The sequence below is a fragment of the Entelurus aequoreus genome, linkage group LG09 (genome assembly GCF_033978785.1).
Source record: "Entelurus aequoreus isolate RoL-2023_Sb linkage group LG09, RoL_Eaeq_v1.1, whole genome shotgun sequence".
NCBI classification, from domain to species: Eukaryota; Metazoa; Chordata; class Actinopteri; order Syngnathiformes; family Syngnathidae; genus Entelurus; species Entelurus aequoreus.
Window position 1 is genome coordinate 5,977,533 of NC_084739.1, and position 8,597 is coordinate 5,986,129.

The 8,597-nt window shown below is 43.6% G+C and overlaps 1 protein-coding gene across 1 annotated transcript in view; it reads right to left on the reverse strand.

Moving 5' to 3' along the window:
- Positions 1 to 6,860: 6,860 nt before the first annotated feature.
- The window catches only part of LOC133657082 (neuroendocrine convertase 2-like), a 69,159-nt gene continuing 67,422 nt past the window's right edge, over positions 6,861 to 8,597 (reverse strand). Inside the window, exon 12 of the mRNA XM_062058004.1 lies at positions 6,861 to 8,597. This exon is cut by the window's right edge and continues 2,250 nt beyond it. The gene's annotated coding sequence lies outside the window, so the exon portion shown is untranslated.

Here is an 8,597-nt window from a genome sequence, read left to right on the forward strand (position 1 = left end):
GTCAGTGCTGAAGACAAACCAGTGGAAGCCGAGGAAAAACTGTTACAGCTTGGTAAAGGCGTTGATATATTTGGTAAATATGAAAAGAACACGGTTAGGTTTCTGCAGGATTAGGTCTCTGCTTTTTGCGGATGATGTGGTCCTGGTGGATTCATCTGACCAGGATCTTCTGCTCTCACTGGATCGGTTCATAGCTGAGTGTGAAGCGACTGCGATGAAAATCAGCACTTATGAGTCTGAGTCCATGGTTCTCGCTCGGAAAAGGGTGGAGTGCCATCTCTGGGTTGTGGAGGAGTTCAAGTACCTCGGAGTCTTGTTCACCAAGACTCCGAGGTACTTGAAAGGACAAGATCAAGGGTACAAGCGGCCGAAATGAGTTTCCTCCATCGGGTGGCTCTCCCTTAGAGATAGGGTGAGAAGCTCTGTCATCCGGGAGGAGCTCAAAGTAAAGCCGCTACTTCTCCACATCGATAGGAGCTAGATGAGGTGGTTCGGGCATCCGGTCAGAATGCCCCCGTAGGTGTTTGGGGCGCGTCCGACCGGTAGGAGACCACGGGGAAGACCCAGAACACGGTGGAGAGACTGCCATATTTTTCAGACTATAAGGTGCATTTAAAATCCTTTAATTTTCTCAAAAATCGACAGTGTGCTTTATAACCGGGTGCCCCTAATGTACGGCATAATTCTGGTTGTGCTTACTGACCTCAAAGACATTTTATTTGGTACATGGTATAATGATAAGTGTGACCAGTAGATGGGAGTCATACATAAGAGTAAACTGCAAGATGACGCCAGTAAAAAAAACACTACCATTGAGAATATAGAACATTACTCACAGCGCTCAAAAATCTGTCAAAATGTTTTTAATACGACTTCGGTAAGCTATGAAGCCGCACCGCTTGATGGATTGTCGGCGCATTAAACATACGAGTATTATTATGGTGCGTGTATAAGGACCGCAAAATGGCACCTATTAGCAGATATTGTTTCGCAATATTATGCAAAAACAACGTTTCTTACCTTCTGGTACCTGCTGATATTTATTTGGGATCTGCATAAATCCTGAAAATGTGAGCGCATCCGCCATTGTAGTCCGTGCCGACACCGTGGTTGATAAGCATCTTCTTTTTTTCCACCTTCTTATGTGGCATTCATCTTCCGCTGTTGCAATTTCTAAAATAAAGTAGTGTAAAGTTCTTACTTATATCTGACAGTAGACTCGCCATGAAAGCGCTAAAACATACCGGTGTAGTGAGTTTACATTATTCACCCAAGGAACTTTAGTTATTAGAGGGTTCCGGTCGGACGGTTTTTCACGGAACACAATTCCGGCTTTGTTGCATTAGTGAGCCACGGATGAGGAGATGCTGCTCCGTTATTGATTGAAGTAAAGTCTGAATGTCATTAAAACAGTTAGCGCCATCTTTTGACACTTCTTCCACTCCCGTCCTTGCACGCTACACCGCTACAACAAAGATGACGGGGAGAAGACGCTGTCGAAGGTGAGCCACGTAAATAAGACCGCCCACAAAATGACGCATTCTGAAGCGACTGTCAGAAAGCGGCTTGAAGATGATCTGTAAAACATCATCCATGCAACATTTTGACCAAAGAACCACCATTACATGTTATGTAGACCACAAGGAAGTCTTTCACATTTAGGAAAAAAATCATAATATGACCCTTTTAATGCGCCTCATAATCCGGAGCACCTTTTGTATGAAAAAAAACCTGAATAGAGCCGCTCATTGGCAGTGCGCCTTATAATCCGGTGCGCCCTATGGTCCGCAAAATACGGTATGTCTCCCAGCAGGCCTGGGAATGCCTCAAAATGGATAAAGTTAAAAAGTTAAAGTACCAATGACACACACTAGGTGTGGCGAAATTATTCCCTGCATTTGACCCATCGCCCTTGATCACCCCCTGGGAGGTGAGGGGAGCAGTGAGCAGCAGCGGTGTCCGCGCCCGGGAATCATGTTTGGTGATTTAACCCCCAATTCCAACCCTTGATGCTGAGTGCCAAGCAGGGAGAAAATGGGTGCCATTTTTATAGTCTTTGGTATGACTCGGCCGGGGTTTGAACTCACAGCCTACCGATCTCAGGGCGGACACTCTAACAGTGACGTGCGGTTAAGGTTCATGGCTGGTGAGGCACTGACTTCATCACAGTCAGATTTACAAACATATTAACCCTAAAGAGTATCTTATTCACCATTTGATTGGCAGCAGTTAACGGGTTATGTTTAAAAGCTCATACCAGCATTCTTCCCTGCTTGGCACTCAGCATCAAGGGTTGGAATTGGGGGTTAAATCATCAAAAATTATTCCCGGGCGCGGCGCCGCTGCTGCCCACTGCTCCCCTCACCTCCCAGGGGGTGATCAAGGGGATGGGTCAAATGCAGAGGACAAATTTCATTACACCTAGTGTGTGTGTGACAATCATTGGTACTTTAACTTAACTTTAACTTTACACATACAAACTGTAGCACACAAAAAAGCACATTTAATAAAAAAACGTTATTATGGTATTACCTTTACTTATAAATGAAGTCCATGCGCCGCTGTTGTGCTGGATTAATGAACCCCCGCAGGGGGATACAACACTCCCGTCACGGGGTGCATTCTACGGCGGGGGTGCATTCTCTACCACCAGGAGGCGGGATTACTGCGAGCCTCATCCAGTGCGTCTTTTGAAGCCGTTTTATGATTGCTCAGCACAAGAAATACGTTAGACACATACAGTTGTTGACAAAATACACTGTACATTACATACCTCAGCTAACTAAACTATGGAAATGTATAATATAATTCATATAGCAATACGGTCTCACTGCACAGCAGGACAGCAGTTAGCCGAGTCCGCAATCCATGTTGAGGCACAACGCAGTATTCTCAGTATTTGAACGGCAAATGTGAAAATTCAGCGATTTTGAATAAAAATAATCTAAAACTGGTGAAGTTAAATGGAAAATAACTTTATAGTATAATCACTGGATACATATAACAATTTAATTTTTTTTTTTTCTTTTTACATTTTTTTTCTTTCCATGATGGCACGTGAGGCCCCGCCTCACCTGCCTCCAGTGACTGCACGTCACTGCACTCCAACCACTAGGCCGACTTCGGGTAAGTGGAAGAAGATGGATGAAAACAACAAAAACAGCATTAGTGTTCAAATTTAGTAGGACATAATGCAAATGGCGAAGCAATTAAACATTACTCAGTAAACGTCCTTGTGAAACCCGTCCAAGTGCATTACAGAACTTAAACAACATGGAGCAACCGAAGAGCGCTCTTTGACGCAGCTCTAAAAATAAACCGCTAATGTAATGACTGTAATGACCCCCCCCCCCTCCCCCCGCTCCCTCTTCCCCTGTTCTCGCTGAGAGGCAACGCTTGTCTTCACTCGTGTGCTCCTGAGAGTCCGTAAAAAGCCGCAAACGCAGAGCAACGAGGTCTCCATTGAGTCGTTGAGGAAGGCTGTGATACTGAGGGGACTTCATGGAGCACCTTGACAAAACAAATGCCGGCAGATGCTGTGCTTGCCAGCACACCTTATGAAGACTTCAAACGGGAGGACTTCAGGAAAGGAAAAAAATATACATAAAGAACTATTTTGGTAGTGTGAAAATGAGATATCTGTAAGTGTTCTTCCTTAATCCATAGTCATGTTTAAAGCAGCTAATATTTTCCCATGTGAACACTTTGGGTCTTTATCATATGTCCGCTAGTAAACTCTTTGTTTCACCTTGAAGGCGCCGTACTGTCCGCGTAGGGGTATAACATACTCCCTTTTTCTGAGGAGAATGCCTTATCTGTTTTAAAGTAGCAGCTTCTAGATGCCGCTATTAACGATCGTAAGGCTCTTAAATCTTTAGTAAAGCTTGGTAATATTCCTATTCTGTCTTGATGGTCCTTCTTACTCAACATATATGTCATACGAAAGAATTTGGGATTGACCAGTGACTTGTATTCCCTGAGAGGAAGACTGGTCTGACGCAACCGTAGTAAGGTGATTCAGCAGGAAACCGATGGTTTGTACAGTCCAGGTAGAGGACGAGACTCTGTCCCAGGTCGAGGAGTTTAATTATCTCGGGGTCTTGTTCACGAGTGAGGGAAAGATGGAGAAGGCAATCAGCCGGAGAATCTGAGCAGCTGGGGCAGTATTGCAGTCTCTCTGCCGCACTGTTGTGACAAAACGAGAGCTGAGCCAGAAGGCAAAGCTCTCGGTCTACCGAGCTATCTACATTCCTACTCTCACCTATGGTCATGAAGTGTGGGTCATGACCGAAAGAATAAGATCGCGGATACAAGCGGCCAAAATGAGTTTCCTCAGAAGGGGGGCTGGCATCTCCCTTAGAGATAGGGTGAGAAGTTCAGTCACCCAAGAGAGACTCGGAGTAGAGCCGCTGCTCCTTCGCTTGGAAAGGAGCCAGCTTGGGTGATTCAGGCATCTTGTGCGGATGCCTCACGAGCGTCTCCCTAGGGAGGTCCTCGTTGCACGTCCCACTGGGAGGAGACCCCGCGGCAGGCCAAGGACCAGATGGGGGGATTACATCTCCTCTCTGGCCTGGGAACGCTTCGGGAATTCCCCTGGAGGAAGTTGATAATGTTGCTCTGGAGAGGGAAGTCTGGGGGTCTCTGCTGGAGCTGTTGTCCCTGCGACCCGATTCCGGATAAGCGGTTGAAGATGGATGGCTGGAACATAACTCAAAATGGTACAACTGTCATGCAACTTTTGTCCGGGCCGATCTGAATCATTTCTATGACGTCACTTTACGTTTATGTTACAAGCCTCCACTTTTCTGTTGGTGTAGGTTAGCGACTCCACCTCCACCCTCAGAGACAAAGAGAGTAGATGCCTGACAGGAGGGTTCACTGCGGTTCTTTCATTCCACTGTAGATAACATTTTGATTAAACTTTCGGGAAATGTCTGAAATAGGATTAGAAATAAGTGATGACATTTTTGTGAGAAATGGATCACTGTCTGCATTCAGGATTGTTTCTACTATTGGGAGTGGAGGTCTGTGCTCTACGAGTATTTTTCTGGTTGGTAATGTTTTCTTTTTTACCACCTGTTACGTGCACCGCTCGTACAACCTTGCACTTATTTAATTTACTGAGTCTTTCACCTATTGGTCATAGAATCTGATTGGTCAATCGAGTGGGGGTCAGATCTTAAAGCCCTGGAGGTGGAGCCGGAAGCTCTCTCCCCCGCTGTTTCACCGAGACTCGCTTAACTTGCGCTAACATCTACATGCAAAATAAGCAGTTCATCAAACAAGTAGGTCCCGATCATCTGGAACATAATCGGGGGCTTGTCCGGGATGTGAAACCGGGACCTCTCGCACCCCAAGCGTGAATCATTGCTAACCATCGTAAACCCTACATATGTTGTGCCTTATAATTAGTTTCGGAATCTCTTTGAACTCTCAGTTGTAACATTGTAGTACTTAAACAAATAAATGTTTTGTATGAGTTCACAACATCCAACACCGTCATACGGACATAATCATCATAACCTGTGATCACCAATTTGAGTTTAAAGAAACTTTAATGTACATTTTCTACATCTAATATACAGTACAGGACAAAAGTTTGCACACACCTTCTCCTCATTGAATGCGTTTTCTTTATTTTCATGACTATTTACATTGTAGATTGTCACTGAAGGCATCACAAATATGAATGAACACACGTGGAGTTATGTACTTAACAAAAAAAGGTGAAATAACTGAAAACATGTTTTGTATTCTAGTTTCTTCAAAATAGCCACCCTGTGCTCCGATTACTGCTTTGCACAGTCTTGGCATTCTCTGGATGAGCTTCAAGTGAAAACCATTTCAGGTTGAAGCTCATGGAGAGAATGCCAAGAGTGTGCAAAGCAGGAATCAGAGCAAAGGGTGGCTATTTTGAAGGAACTAGAATGTAAAACATGTTTTCAGTTGAACATGTGTTCATTCATATTTTTGATGCCTTCAGTGACAATCTACAATGTAAATAGTCATGAAAATAAAGAAAACGCATTGAACGAGAAGGTGTGTCCAAACTTTTGGCCTTTACTCAGTGTTGGCGCTAGGAATTTTCAAAATGGGGTCCCTGGTACCCCATCAAGTCATAAAAATGGGGTCCCACTGTAAATTTTTGGGGTCCCACTTTTTTTGACACCGTTTTGAAAACAAATGATACATGTATGCATTATCCTGTTACGTGTCCTGGGCATGACGTTAAAGTGCTCCTCTATGGGGTCTTGGGGCACTGGGAGGTTAACCCCTTTACTACTGTTACCCCAGGTGGCCCTTGGCAAAGGCCTAGTACCTGACTGCCCCCTAGCCAGGGATACGGTGAAGACGGTAGATTTAAGAACTACCACAACGGCTGCGATGGCAGAAGAAGGCTGCAGCAGAAAAGGGTCCCCAGTCGTCTTAGACTCCATGCCACTGACCCCGATTCTGTCAAGGATCGTGTGGTGACTGTCTGTGCACCAGTCTCCCCCACGTAAAACAAAGTCACGCACAGGCATCCTCCATAAAGGGATACACCCCTACCAGGAGGATCGTCATACTCGTTCGAGTGACCGCCGATAATATCCTGTTATATCTCACATTCTATATTGTGTTTTGGAAAAAGGTGGTCATAAACGTTACTTAATTCATTTAAAAAAAGAATACAAAAGAAAACACATTTTGTGTCCAAACTGTACTTTGGTTTATAAAAAAAAATAAAAATAAAAATAAAAAAAATAAAAATAAAAATAAAAATTTCATATGATTATCGTTAGTATATTAAAGCAAATATTAAAGATAAAAAATGTCTCTCAAAAACAAATTTAAACATCATAAATGACAAATACTTTTCGACATTTTTGCTGGCAAACCTATTTTTCCACTGGTATGACAACTCCGGTACAGGTGTTTCCATTATTTCCCCCAACGCCCCGACAAAATGAATCACCGTGCTGCCTTCATGGAGAACTTAATGCTTCCAAATCACTCAAGTGCTTTAATAAACAGCTAAATAGATTTATTATTATAAGTGTACATCAAAGGTATTATCGACTACAGGCCGCAAACGAATCACATGTTCCTCTCTTGGTTTATACAAACAGAGCTCGTCACAGAAATATTGAACAGAAATCAAAGCATCACCGCTCTGTTTGCAGTATATTCAAGTTGAAGTCGGACATGGAGTCATTTACAGTCACAAACTGTACAACAGTCGGCGGAAAGAGAACGAGAGAGGTGCGCGGGGGCGATCGAAGCGGGAGCATTTCGGTGACGTACAGTTACAGTCCTGGTCAAAAGTTTGCATACACTTGTAAAGAACATCATGTCATGGCTGTCTTGAGTTTCGAATAATATCTAAAACTCTTGTTTTTTTTGTGATAGACTGATTGGAGCACATACTTGTTGGTCACAAAAAACATTCATGAAGTTTGCTTCTTTTATGAATTTATTATGGATATACTGAAAATGTGAGGGTCAAAAGTATACATACAGCAATGTTAATATTTGCTTACATGTCCCTTGGCAAGTTCCACTGCAATAAGGCGCTTTTGGTAGCCATCCACAAGCTTCTGCTTGAATTTCTGACCACTCCTCTTGACAAAATTGGTGCAGTTTTCTGACATGGACTTGTTTCTTCAGCATTGTCCGCACGTTTAACCAAATGTTTCATCCGACCGCAGAAATTTCCTCCAGAAGGTCTTATCTTTGTCCATGTGATGTCAGATTAAACAAAAAATTGAACTGTTTGGCCACAATACCCAGCAATATGTTTGGAGGAGAAAAGGTAAGGCCTTTAATCCCAGGAACACCAAACCTACCGTCAAGCATGGTGGTGGTAGTATTATGCTCTGGGGCCTGTTTTGCTGCCAACAGAACTGGTGCTTTACAAAGAGTAAATTGGACCATGAAAAAGGAGGATTACCTCCAAATTCTTCAGGACAACCTAAAATCATCAGCCCGGAGGTTGGGTTTTGGGTGCAGTTGGGTGTTCCAACAGGACAATGACCCCGAACACATGTCAAAAGTGGTAAAGGAATGGCCAAAATCAGGCTAGAATTAAGATTTAAGAATGGCCTTCCCAAAGTCCGTGTGGACAATGCTGAAGAAACAAGTCCATGTCAGAAAACCAACTGCACCAATTTTGTCAAGAGGAGTGGTCAAAAATTCAACCAGAAGCTCGTGGATGGCTACCAGAATTTGGAGGTAATCCTCTTTTTTCATTGTCCCATTTACTCTCTGCAAAAAACCAGTTACATTGGCAGCAAATCAGGCCCAGGGCATAATGCTACCACCACCATGCTCGACGGTAGTTGTGGTGTTCCTGGGATTAAAGGTCTCACCTTTTCTCCTCCAAACCTATTGCTGGGTATTGTGGCCAAACAGCTAATTTTTTTGTGGTAAAGAAATGGCTAAATCAGGCTAGAATTTAAGGTTTTAAAATGGCCTTCCCAAAGTCCTGACTTAAACGTGTGGACAATGCTGAAGAAACAAGTCCATGTCAGAAAACCAACTGCAACAATTTTGTCAAGAGGAGTGGTCAAAAATTCAACCAGAAGCTCGTGGATGGCTACCAGAATTTGGAGGTAATC